Source organism: Somniosus microcephalus, unplaced genomic scaffold (assembly GCF_052327205.1).
Source record: "Somniosus microcephalus isolate GS21.2 unplaced genomic scaffold, FLI_Smic_1.0 unresolved_chr3, whole genome shotgun sequence".
NCBI lineage: Eukaryota > Metazoa > Chordata > Chondrichthyes > Squaliformes > Somniosidae > Somniosus > Somniosus microcephalus.
The window spans coordinates 10,378,297-10,393,026 of NW_028225181.1; positions in this window are offsets into that span (position 1 = coordinate 10,378,297).

Genomic DNA, 14,730 nt, shown 5'->3' on the forward strand with positions numbered 1-14,730 from the left:
AGTAACACTGATATACCCCACACCCCTCACAGTAACACTCTGATATTCCCCACACCCCTCACAGTAACACTCTGATATACCCCACACCCCTCACAGTAACACTCTGATATTCCCCACACCCCTCACAGTAACACTCTGATATACACCACACCCCTCACAGTAACACTCTGATATACACCACACCCCTCACAGTAACACTCTGATATACCCCACACCCCTCACAGTAACAATTCACAATTCACAATTCAAATCGCTTTATTGGCATGATAAGTTACATCTTATGTTGCCAAAGCATCAAAATACATTTATGGTTTAGCACATAAACGCAGTTCTATTCATACAGTGTATAAACAGGTATATCCCTGAGTGTATAAATATACATTTGCATTGTTTATATATATTCTTTTCTTAGTTTACTGGTTGTCCCTCTGTTCATGGCAAGCTGTAACATCATGTGCCGCCAGTGTTATACAGCTTCTCTCCTCTCCCAGTAGGAATGGGAGTTTTTGGTTGTCATTCAGATTTCTGAAATCAGGGCATATTTGTGAGAATTTTTGGTAGAAATTCTCCCTGATGCCCTGATATTTTCCACAAGCTGTGAGGAAGTGCATCTCTGTCTCCACCACTCCCTGACTGCAGTGAGAGCATATCCTGTCCTCTCTTGGCAACCTGGTCTGCCTGTGTCTGCCTTTTTCGATCGCTAGGCTATGTTCGCTAAGTCTGTACCTTGTCAAGGTTCTTCTCAGTTTGTTATCCTTTACCATGGTCAGGTAATCAGCTATGTTGTATTGTCTGTTTAGGGCCAAGTAGCAATTGAGTTTGCTTTGGGTTTTTGTTGTTTCTGCCCAATATGTCAGATATTTTTCCTTTTGCTTAGCGACGATTGTGTTGGGTCGAATTCTTTGTGTTACCCTGTCACTGTCCTGGGGCTGGTTATTGTTAGTATTGTTAGTAACACTTTTATATTCCCCACACCCCTCACAGTAACACTCTGATATACCCCACACCCCTCAAAGTAACACTCTGATATACCCCACACCCCTCACAGTAACACTCTGATATACCCCACACCCCTCACAGTAACACTCTGATATACCCCACACCCCTCACAGTAACACTCTGATATACCCCACACCTCTCACTGTAACACTCTCATATATACCCCACACCCCTCACAGTAACACTGATATAACCCACACCCCTCACAGTAACACTCTGATATACCCCACACCCCTCACAGTAACACACTGATATTCCCCACATCCCTTACTGTAACACTCTTATATTCCCCACACCCCTCACAGTAACACTCTGATATACCCCACACCCCTCACAGTAACACGCTGATATACCCCACACCCCTCACAGTAACACTCTGATATACCCCACACCCCTCAAAGTAACACTTTGATACACCCCACACCTCTCACAGTAACAGACTGATATACCCCGCAAAACTGACTGTAACACTCTGATATACCCCACACCCCTCACTGTAACACTCTGATATAACCCACACCCCTCATAGTAACACTCTTATATTCCCCACACCCCTCACAGTAACACACTGATATTCCCCACACACCTCTCTGTAACACTCTGATACACCCCACACACCTCACTTTAACACTTTGATTTACGCCACACCCCGCACTGTAACACTCTGATATTCCCCACACACAACTCTCTGTAACATTTTGATAAACACCACACCCCTCACTATAACTTAATGATATACTCCACAACCCTCACTGTATCACTCTGACATACTCCCCACCCCTCACTGTAAAACACTGATATTCCCCACACACCGCTCTGAATCATTCAGATATTCCCCACACACCTCTTGTAACACACTATTACTCCCCACACACCTCTCTGCAGCACACTGATATTCCCCACACACCCCACTGTAACACTCTGATATAAACCACACGCCTCACTAAAACTCATTAATATAGCCAGCACCCCTGACTGTGACACTCTGATATACCCCACACTCCACACTTTAATACGTTAATATACACCACACCCCTCAATGTAACATTGATATTCCCCACAACCTTTACTGTAAAATGCTGATATACCCCACACTCCTCACTGTAAAACTCTGATATACCCCGCACCGCTCAAAGTTACTCTCTGATATACCCTACAGCCCTCACTGTAACTCTCTGATATACCTCACACCCTCAAAGTTACTCCCTGATATACACCACACCCCTCACTGTAACACTTTGATATACCCCACACCCCTCACTTTAACACTCTGATACACACCACACCCGTCACTGTAACACTCTGATATAACCCACACCCCTCACTGTAGCACTCTGATATACTCCACACCACTCACTGTAACATTCTGATATACACCACACCCCTCACTGTAACACTCTGACATACCCCACACCCCTCACTGTAGCACTCTGATATACTCCACACCCCTCACTGTAACATTCTGATATACACCACACCCCTCACTGTAACACTCTGATATACACCACAACCCTCATTGTAACACTGATATATACCACACCGCTCATTGTAACACTCTGATATACCCCACACCCATCACTGTAACATTCTGATATACCCCACACCCCTCACTGTTACACTTTGATATACACCACACCCCTCACTGTAACACTCTGATATATCCCACACTCCTCACTGTAACACAATGTTATACCCCATACCCCTCACGTTAACACTGATATACCCCACATCCCTCAGTGTAACACTGATACATCCCACACCGCTCATTTTAACACTCTGATATACCCCACACCTCTCACTGTTACACTCTGATATACCCCACACCACTCACTGTAACACTCTGATATACCCCACACTCCTCAGTGTAACACACTGTTATACCCCATATCCCTCACTGTAACACTCTGATATACCCCACACCCCTCAATGTAACACACTGATATACTGCACACCCCTCACTGTAACACTCTGATATACCCCACACCCCTCACTGTAACACACTGATATACCGCACACCCCTCACTGTAACACTCTGATATACCCCACAACCCTCACTGTTACACACTGATATACCCCACAATCCTCACTGTAGCACTCTGATATACCCCACACTCCTCACTGTAACGCAGTGATATACCCCACACCCCTCACTGTAACACTGATATTCCCCACACCCCTCACTGTAACACTCTGATATACCCCACACCCCTCACTGTAACACTCTGATATATCCCTAAACCCTCACTGTAACACTCTGATATTCCCCACACTCCTCACAGTAACATACTGATATACCCCACACTCCTCACTGTAACACTCTGATATTCCCCACATTCCTCACTGTAACACACTGTTATACCCCATACTCCTCACCTTAACACTCTGATATACCCCACATCCCTCACTGTAATACTGATATTTCCAACACCGCTTACTGTAACACTCTGATATACACCACTCCCCTCTCTGTAACACATTGTTACACCGCACACCCCTCACTATAACACACTGATATACTCCTCACTGTAACACTCTGATAAACCCAACACCCCTCACTGTAGCACTCTGATATACATCACATCCCTCACTGTAAAACTCTGAAATACCACACACGCCTCACTGTAACACACTGATATGCCCAACACCCCTCACTGTAGCACTCTAATATACCTCACATCCCTCACTGTAAAACTCTGAAATACTACACACCCCTCACTGTAACACACTGATATACCCCACACCCCTCATTGTAACACTCTGATATACCTCACACCCCTCACTGTAAGACTCTGTAATGCCCCACACCCCTCACTATTACATTCTGATATACCCCACACCCCTCACTGTAACTCTCTGATATACCTCACAACTCTCACTGTATCTCTCTGCTATACCGCCCACCCTCACTATAACACTCTGATATATCCCACACCCTCACTGTAAAATTCTGATATAACCCACACCCCGCACTGTAACACTCATATACCCCACACCCTTCACTGTAACACTCTGATATAACACACACTGCGCACTGTAACACTCATATACCCCACACCTCTCACTGTAACACTCTGTTGTACCACAAACCCCTCACTGTAACACTCTGATATACACCTAAACCCTCACTGTAACACTCTGATATTCCCCACACTCCTCACTGTAACACACTGATATACCCCACACTCCTCACTATAACACTCTGATACATCCCACACCCTCACTGTAAAATTCTGATATAACCCACACCCGCACTGTAACACTCATATACCCCACACCCTTCACTGCAACACTCTGTTATACCACACACCCCTCACTGTAACCCTCTGGAGGGCGCACAGCGAGAGCAGAGCAGAGCAGTTAAAGGAGCAGCAACAACACAACAGACGCAGTTTTTAAAAATGTTACCGCAGAGTAAAAAAAGATTGACGTCAGCTCAACCGATGGAGCTGATTGGTGAATAGCTGGCAGGTGTATTTTGTTGAAAGTTTATAAGTTTATTTCTGCTGAGCTCGTTAATAGCCTATTAAATAGAGGGAAAGAGCTGACTCTTATGCAGCTGGACACTGTTTTTTGTTAAGTTTTAAGTTCATTTCTGCTACAATAGATATTAGTCTATTAAATAGAGGCATGGCAGGACAGTTCAGTCCCGTGGAGGGCACACCCTGTGCCATGTGGGATGTCGTGGATGCTTCACCTAGCTGGGACGACCACATGTGTGGGAAGTGTCGCCAGCTACAGCAATGCAAGCTCTGGGTTTTGAAGCATCAGCGGCGGCTGGAGTCACTGTGGTGCATTCGCGAGGCTCAGAGTTACGTGGATCGCATATTTTAGAGGTGGTCACCTCGCATTTATAAGAATATGCAGGCAGAGAGGGAATGGCTGACGGCCAGACAGAAGAGGAGCAGCAGACAGTTAATGGAGGAGTCCCCGGAGTGCATCGCACTGACAACCACTATTATGTTCTGAGTACTGGTGAGGGCGATGGTTCCCCTGGCGAGTGCAGCTAGAGTCAAGTCCATGGCACCACAGGTGGCTCAGCTGCACAGGGCGGGAGGAAAAAGTGTGGAAGAATAATAGTGGTAGGGGATTCAATAGGGAGCGGAGCAGACAGCCTTTTCTGCGGCCGTAGACGTGTCTCCAGGATGAGCTGATGCCTCCCTGGAGCCAGGGTGAAGGATGTCACTGAACGGCTGCAGGATACTCTGAGGGGGGAGGGTGAACAGACAGAGGTCGTTGCCCATATCGGTAGCAATGGCTTAGGCAGAATGAGGGATGAGGTCATGCAGGCAATGTTTAGGGAGCTAAGAGAGAGATTAAAAAGCTGGACCTTAATGTTAGTAATCTTTGGATTACTCCCGGTGACACGTGCTAGTGAGAACAGGAATAGGAGGATAAGACAAGAGACTGCAGAGAACAATCAACAGGTGTTTACTGGATGCGGGTTACTCTAAAATTAACAGTACAGATCCCTACTCAGGGTTATATACAGGTGTGGTCACTGCCGGTACTACAGTATACAGGAGCTGTGAAAAGTAGTTTCCCCCTTAAAGGTACATACACTACAATTCCTCCCCTTTTAGATTAACAGTACCATAACATTCATTTAACAATTAAATATCAACTAATTACAATTAACACTTTTAACATGCAACATTAATTGAAAATAGTCTATTTAGAAATTCAGTCTTTGGGGAGGCTTCCTGACCCTTTCTGGATAGCGCCTTCCCTGAGTGTCTTGCTCTTGGTGCGGAGGCGATTCTGGCCCCCTGTCGTCGGTTGGTTCATCAGCTTCCGATGCTACTGTTTCTGGGGTAGATGCTACCGGTATGTCGGGTTAATCACCAGGTGCTCGAGACATGGGGTTGACTCATTCCTGTGATTCGAGGATCTGGTTAACATGGCATCTCACAATGTTCTCCCCAACATCCACTGTGTACATTAGTGGCCCCTGCTGTGTGCATATCGTTCCTGGTTGCAATTTCTCTGTTTGGTAGTCGCGGGCCAAGACTGGTTGCCCTACATTGAAGCTCCTTGTCGGCTTCTCATTGATGTGCTGGAATTGCTTATTCTCAACATCTCTTCGTACATTTGGTCTGAGCAAATCTAGACGAGATCTCAAAATTCGTTTAAAGAACATCATGGCCGGGTCGGGTTGGTGACTGCATGTGTCGCATTTCTGTAGGCTAACAGGAAATTGTCCACCTTATGCTGCAGTGGAATGTCGTCATTGCATATGGCCTTTACTGCTTTTTTAAAGGTTTGTACGAACCTCTCAGCCAATCCATTTGTGGCTGGATGATACGGGGCAGATGTGTAATGCCTTACCTCATTCCTTTTCATAAATCTTCGAAACTCTTCGGACACAAACTGTGGTCCGTTATCAGAGCAAATCTGCTCTGGCAAGCTGTTCCTGGCAATATCGTCCGTAGGACTGCAATAGTTTTCTCTGTGGTGGTGGAGGACATTTTGATCACCTCAGGCCATTTCGAGTGCGCATCCACGGCTATTAAAAACATTGAGTCCATGAATGGACCAGCAAAATCAATATGCACCCGTTGCCATGGAGATGAGGGCCACTCCCATGGGTGTAGAGCGGCATGTGATGGTGCATTTTGGACCTTCTGGCATCCTGAGCTATTGTCAGGTCCTCGATTTGCTGATTGATCCCCGGCCACCACACATAAGCTCTAGCAAGGCTTTTCATTTTCACCCCTCCCAGATGGCCTTCGTTAAGCTCATTGAGCACTCTCTCCCTTAAATTGGGTGGAATTACCACTTGGGATCCACACATCAAGGTCCCCTGGCATACTGATAGCTGTTCTCTTCCGGATGAGAATGCTGGCAACAATGAGTTGCCATGTGTTGGCCATGCCTTCACCGTCAATTCATATACCCGAGACAGTGTGGGGTCATTTCGGGTCTCCTTCTCTATATCAACGTTAGTTACTGGCAAGCGTTCAATTATAGTCGAATAAAATATTTCTACAGGGTCCACTACTGGTGCTTCCTCCGCAGTACGCAGTGGCAGGCCTGATAGCCCATTAGCGTTTCCATGCTGTTTCATGCCCTTATACTCGATTTCATATTGGTTCGCCCCTAGAAAATGGGACCATCTTTGTAGCCGTTGTGCAGTCATCACCGGAACGCCCTTCTTTGGATTAAAGATGGAGACAAGTGGTTGGTGGTCAGTCAGCAAGGTGAACTTCTGCCCGTGCAGATAGTTGTTGAACTTTTTCACTCCCCACACTAGGCTGAGGGCCTCCCTGTCAATCTGGGCATAGTTGCGCTCGGCTGAGGTTAGTGACCAAGACGCAAAGGCTACTGGCCTCTCCGAGCCGTCCGGGAATTTGTGCGACAGCACCGCTCCAATGCCATAGGGTGATGCATCACACGCTAACTGAATTGGTAGTGCTGTGTTGAAATGAGACAACACCTCTTTTGATGTGATCAATTCTTTGCACTTCTGGAAATCTCGTTTACATTCGTCATTCCACTTCCATGGTACTCCCGTTTGCATTAGGGTGTTCAGTGGGTGTAGTACTGTCGACAAATTCGGCAAGAACTTATGGTAGTAGTTCACCAACCCGAGGAATGACCTCAGTTGTGACACATTTTCCGGTGCTGGAGCCTTGACTACTGCCTCAATCTTTTCAGGGAACTTATGTAACCCCTCTTCATCAGTAACATGGCCACAATACGAGATCTGCTTCTGGAAAAAACTCGCATTTGTGGCGATTAGCTCGGAGCCCATATACCATCAATCTAGTGAGCACCTGCTACAGGTTGGCGAGCTGATCACTGTCAGTTTCGCCCATGACCTGGATGTCGTCCACATAACACTGGGTCCCTGGAATCCCTTGCAGGACGTGATCCATTGCCCTTTGCCAAATAGCCGGGGCTGATGCTACCCCGAACACCAGCCGGTTGTATTGGTAGAGACCTTTATGAGTGTTGATCGTGAGGTACTGTTTCGAGGCTTCTTCTACCTCCATTTGCAGGCACGCCTGGGCCAGATCAATCTTAGTGAAGTGTTTCCCTCCAGATAGCGAGGCAAAAATATCTTCAATCCATGGAAGCGGATATTGTACAGTGTGAAGGACTGGGTTCACTGTCACCTTAAAGCCCCCACAGATGCGAACCTTCTTTGGTTCCCCAGGTGTATTACTCAACGACCTCTTCATTAAAGGAACGATGGATGTAGCCCACTCGCTCCGGTCCACTTTGGACAGTACTCCAGAGCATTCCAAACCTTCCAGCTCTGCTTCGACGGCTGGGCGGATCGCATAAGGTACCGGTCTGGCCTGAAAAAGCTTTGGGCTTGCATTTTCCTTTTTTTGATCGTCGCTGTTATGCCTTTTAGTGTTCCAAGTCCCTCCTGGAACACTTCTTGTGCGTCAGTTAGCATTTTTGACAGTCGTCCATGTTAAGTCTGTGTGTTATAGTGAGAATTACCACACAGACCACAAGAGTAAATTCAACAGGTCTTTACTGGTTGGAGGTCGGACTATACTAAATACAATATTATGACACTGTGCTTATATACCGGTGTGGTCACCACCGGTATTACGTATACAGCAGCCAAAGAAAGTAGTACCTTTCTTAAGGTGGACCAGGCTTAAGTTCTCTTAAGGTGGAACAGGTTACATACACCACAATCCTCCCTTTTCAGCTTAACAGTCATATCCCCAAATAAACATAACATATATACATATATAACTTCAGGTATAACAGTTCAAAGGTTCAGTCTCTCAGGAGGCTTTCTGATTCGGCTTGGATAACGCCTTTCAGTGGTCTCTGATTCTTGTTGTTGAGGTGCCTCCTCTAGTTGGTTGCCAATGTATTGGGTGTCATCATCATCAAATACATTCTCGGCCGAGGTAGATGCTTCAGGTTCATGAACGTCTTCCACAGCTGTCTCTGTCACAACCATGGGTTTGACCCTTGCTCTCGACTCTACCAGTTGATCTGCATGACGCCTTATCACATTATGACCAATATCTACGGTGTACATCAGAGGTCCTTGTCTGGCCCGGATTGTTCTGGACTGCCATTTGTCATTTCCATAGCCCCTTGCCATCACTGGTTGTCCTACGTCGAAAGTTCGAGTGGTCTTGCTGTTAATATGCCGAAACTGTTTGTTTTCCACTTCCCTTCGCACATTTGGTTTTAACAAGTCCAACTTGGACCGCAACCTCCTGTTATAAAACATCATAGCAGGACTTTGGTTAGTCACGGCATGATCGGCGTTTCTATATGACATCAGGAACTTATCGACCTTGTGTTGCAGCGGAATCTGATCATCATTCATGGCCTTAATAACCTTTTTGAATGTCTGGACAAATCTTTCAGCCAACCCGTTTGTCGCCGGATGATATGGGGCAGAGGTATAATGTTTAACTCCATTCTTCTTTAAGAATTGTTGGAATTCCTCCGATACAAACTGTGGTCCATTGTCCGAACAGATCTGTTCTGGCAATCCGTTCCTTGCGAATATTGTTCTTAACACCGCAATTGTCTTTTCTGAAGTAGTGGTATTCATCTTGATGACTTCTGGCCATTTGGAATGTGCGTCCACCGCGATTAGGAACATGGAGTCCATGAATGGACCAGCAAAGTCAATGTGTACGCGTTGCCATGGGACTGAAGGCCATTCCCATGGGTGTAGCGGTGCTATCGGAGGTGCATTTTGCACTTTTTGACACCCAGCGCAGCTTTTCGTTAACTCCTCAATCTGTTGGTCAATACCCGGCCACCATACGTAAGCCCTAGCAAGACTATTCATTTTAACTACCCCAGATGACCTTCATGTAGTTCATTTAAAACTCTTTCCCTTAACTTGGGAGGAATAATCACTCTTGTCCCGTACATCAAAGTACCATGGCAGACGGACAGCTGGTCTCGCCTTGCCGAGAATGCCGTAACAGAGGATCGCCCCGTGTTGTCCATCCTTTCACTGTCACCTCGTAGACTCTGGACAGTGTCGGGTCGTTCCTGGTTTCTCTTTCAATACTTGCGTTGGTGACAGGTAAACACTCGATAATGGTCGAATGAAATAACTCAACAGGGTCAACTTCTGTCGTGTCTTCATATTCAGGTAGTGGCAGGCGCGACGGGCCATCAGCATTGCCATGCTGTTTCGTACCTTTGAATTCTATCTGATATTGATGTGCCCCATAAGAAAAGAGACCATCTCTGGAGACGCTGTGCTGTCATCACCGAAACACCCTTCTTAGGGTTAAAAATGGACACCAACGGTTGATGGTCCGTCAGAAGTGTGAATTTTTGGCCCTGTAGCTAATGATTAAACTTCTTCACTCCCCATACAAGGCTAAGGGCCTCCCTATCGATCTGCGCATAGTTGCGCTCAGCGGAGGTCAATGATCTGGATGCAAACGTGACTGGCCTTTTCGTGCCATTTGGCAATTTATGTGAGAGTACTGCCCCAATACCATATGGAGAAGCATCACAAGCCAACCGAATAGGCAGTGTCGGGTTGAAGTGAGCCAACACTTCCTCTGAGGTGATCAATTCTTTGCTTTTGCGAAATGCCTTCTTACAGTTTTCACCCCAGTCCCATGGTACCACTTTCTGTAAAGGAGTGTTCAACGGATGCAGCACCGTGGATAGATTTGGCAGAAATTTATGGTAGTAGTTAATTAATCCTAGAAACGACCTCAACTGAGAGACATTCTCCGGAGCGGGAGCCTTTACAACTGCCGTTATCTTGTCAGGAGACTTATGAAGCCCCTCCCGGTCAATGACATGACCACAGTACGAGATCCGCTTCTGGAAGAACTCACATTTCTGTCGATTTACCCTAAGCCCATACTCTTTCAGTCCGTTGAGCACCAGTTCCAAGTTAGCGAGATGCTGTTCATCACCATCACCTGTGATCAGAATGTCGTCCAGGTAACATTGTGTGCCTGGAATTCCCTGTAATACGTGCTCCATGGCCCTCTGCCAAATTGCTGGAGCCGCTGCCACACAAAAAACCAGCCTATTGTACCGGTACAACCCTCGATGCGTGTTGATCGTGAGGTATTGGCGTGACTCTTCTTCAACCTCCATCTGCAAGTACGCCTGCGCCAGGTCTATCTTGGTGAAGTGTTTCCCGCCAGACAGTGAAGCGAAAATATCCTCAATCCGTGGAAGCGGATACTGCACCGTGTGAAGCACCGGATTAACGGTGATCTTGAAATCTCCACAGATGCAAACCTTCCCTGGATCTCCTGGCTTATTGTTCGCAGGACGTTTCATAACGGGAACAATGGGCGTAGCCCACTCACTCCAATCTACTTTAGACAGTACCCCTGAACGTTCTAGTGCTTCCAGCTCCGCTTCAACCGCAGGTCATATTGCATAGGGTACTGGTCTGGCTTTAAAAAATTTTGGTTGTGCATGTTCATCAATCTTGATGTTTGCCGTAATTCCTCTCAGTGTTCCCAGTCCCGGCTGGAACACCTCTTTAGCCTCATCCAATATTCTGGACAATCGTTTAGGTTTGACAGCTGTTTCCCCGGAATCTACCGTTAGTGCTTTCAAGGAGTGCCAGTCCATATTCATTTTCCTAATCCACTCCCATCCTAGTAGTGGTGGACCTCCTTCAGGTAGCACATATAAGTCCATTACTTGGCTTCCTTCGCCCTTGTGGACCACTTCTACCTCTATTTTTCCAATGGGGTACACTCTTTGCCCCGTGTACATTTTCAATATAATCTCCGTATCCTGTAAGGGAATATGTTGGAATAACCTTCTGTAATCTTTCTTATTCATGACCGTCAATGCCGATCCAGTGTCCAATTCCATTTTTACTTGACTCCTGCTATCTTAAGAGTGACCCAAATTGTCTGGAGGTCTGTATCCTTACCAACGTTATGTATGCTTAAGCTATCCAGTTCATTACTGCTAGCGTCTGAATCTGACTTCTGTTCATTCAAACTGTTCTTTGTCACCTTGTGTACCTTTGCATATTTTCCTTGCGGTGACTTTTTATTGCTGGTCTTCTTTCCTGACCGGCATACTTTAGCTATGTGGCCAAACCTGCCACACGTTCTGCATTCTTGGTTTTTAAACCAACACTGGTTCTGATCGTGCGTTGTCTTTCTACAACGATAACATTTGACAGAACTCAAACCCAAATTGTTTGTACCGAGTTCCTGTGGCTGTAGCAGCATTACTGCCATGCCTCTCCCTGTGGCCTCGTGTGCTGTTGCCATAGTGACCGCCTTCTCGAGAGACAGCTCATTCTCCTCGAGCAGTCGCCTTTGTGCATCCTGTTTAAGTAAACCACACACAAATCTATCTCGAAGTGCCTCTGTCAGTCCCGTTCCAAACTGACAATATTTTGCTAGCTTGTGTAATTCCATCAAATATTCAGCATTGCTTTCATGTTGCCACTGTCTTCTATCGTAAAATTTAAATCATTCTGCTAGCATCAGCGGCGTGGGGCTAAGATGATTTTTTAGGACAGTAACAATCTGTTCGAACGTCTTATCCGCCGGTTCATCTGGTGATAACAGGTGTTTCAATTGCCCGTATGTCTTCGCACCCATTAAGTTTAGTAATGTTAGTGCTTTATCTGTCTCAGGAATTTTATTTGCCTTACAATAGTTTTGTATGCGTTCTACATACATAGCCCAGTCTTCTATATCACTGTCGAAGACATTAATGTTCCCATGTTTAGGCATCGTAGCAATTTATCGTATTTTTAATGTTATCTAAGATGGCGGCTTCCCGCTCTTGCCGTCGTCCTCCGCCCACAAAATGGCGGTTTTCCCACACTTGGCGGTCTTCACCCGTCCCCCGACGCTGTCTCTGCTTCACCGTGGCTCTCGCGCCTTCAGTTTCCCCAGACGCTGCGCCTTTAGCCCGAATGCGGCCCTTATCTCCGGTCGCGATCGATGTCCCGCGCTGCGCCTCTCGCTCGAAAGCGGCCCGGCCCTTATCTCTTGTCGCGATCGACCTCACCGCCCTTATTCCTCCGTCTTCCCAGCCCCGTCTGTACAGCCAACGCGGTTGACTTTCTGTCGCGTCGCTGCCCGGCTTACCCACCACGAGGTAGTAGAAGAAGCTGACAGTCGCTGATGAAGGCTTCGAGGTCAGGATGTCTTCTGCACTCCGGTTGCTCGATGCCTGCCGCTCGACGTGTCTTCCTGTAATTGATGAGGGTGGAAACCTCTCTTTGACGTCCTGTCTGTGGACGAAGTCGCCGTGGAAATTACTGCAGCAGGGTAAGAATCGGACTCGTCGCCACTGTTAAGTCTGTGTGTTATAGTGAGAATTACTACACAGACCACAAGAGTAAATTCAACAGGTCTTTACTGGTTGGAGGTCGGACTATACTGAATACAATATTATTACACTGTGCTTATATACCGGTGTGGTCACCACCGGTATTACGTATACAGCAGCCAAAGAAAGTAGTACCTTTCTTAAGGTGGACCAGGCTTAAGTTCTCTTAAGGTGGAACAGGTTACATACACCACAGTCCAGGTGTGATGTCGTCATCATTTTTGGCATCTACAATCAGTGCTTGTATGGAATGCCAATCTAGCTGTATCTTCCGGATCCATTCACGTCCTAGTAGTGGTTGTCCTCCATCTGGCAATACATATAGGTCCATTTTTGGTGTTTCCTTGCCGTTATATATAACGTTCACCCTTATTTTTCCTTTGGGGAAGACTTTTTGCCCCGTGTACATCTTCAAGACAATCTCTGTATCTCTCAAGGGTATATGTGAGAATAGCCGCTTGTAGTCCCTTCGGTTTATGTCTGTTAGGGCTGATCCTGTGTCCAATTCCATTTTCACTTGGACTCCAGCTATCTTGAGCGTGACCCAGATATTTTGGTGATCCTCTGTTTTGATCACATTATGTAGTTTCAGACAACCCAGCTCCTTGCTTCCAGAATCTGTATCACTTTTCTGTTCGTCTGCACTACTCTCCGTCACTTTATGTACCTTCTTGTACTTCTCCTGTGGCGATTTCTTGCTGCTGGTTTACATTTCTGACCTGCAGACTCTTGCTATGTGTCCTACTTTTCCACAATGTCTGCACACTTGGTCCTTGAACCAGCAATCCTTATGTTCGTGTGTTGTTCTGCCGCAGGAATAGCACTTCACTGTTCCGTATGACATTTCATTTGTGCCATATTCTGGCGGTCTCCATTGTATCTCTGCCGTGCCCCGTGCTGCTGCTTCGTGTGATACTGCCATGCTGAAAGCCTTGTCCAGCGTAAGATCCTTTTCTGATAGAAGCCGTTTCTGGGTTCCTTCACTTTGAAGCCCACACACAAACTTGTCCCTTAAAGTATCTGCTCGTCCCTTTCCAAACTGGCAGTGTTTTGATAGCTTGTGCAGTTCCGTTAAAAACTCAGCATTACTTTCATCTTTATGCTGGTTCCTTTTGTGAAACTTAAATCTTCCCGCTATCAGCAGCGGTGTGGGGTCTAAGTGGTCCTGTAGGATTGACACTATGTTTTCAAAATCCTTTTCCACTAGCTTCTCGGGGGTTACCAGGTATCGCAGTAAGCCATACGTTTTTGGACCCATTGAATTCAACAATACCAGCACTTTCCCGTCATCTGGCACTTCATTCGCCTTGCAGTACACTTCTATGCGTTCGACATATTGTGGTAAACCACTGTAGTTCACTGTGTTCACTTGTTGTTGTTGTTGTTGTTGTTGTCGTTCACTCTTGTTTAACTGTTATGTCTGACTATGCCTCAGCTGAC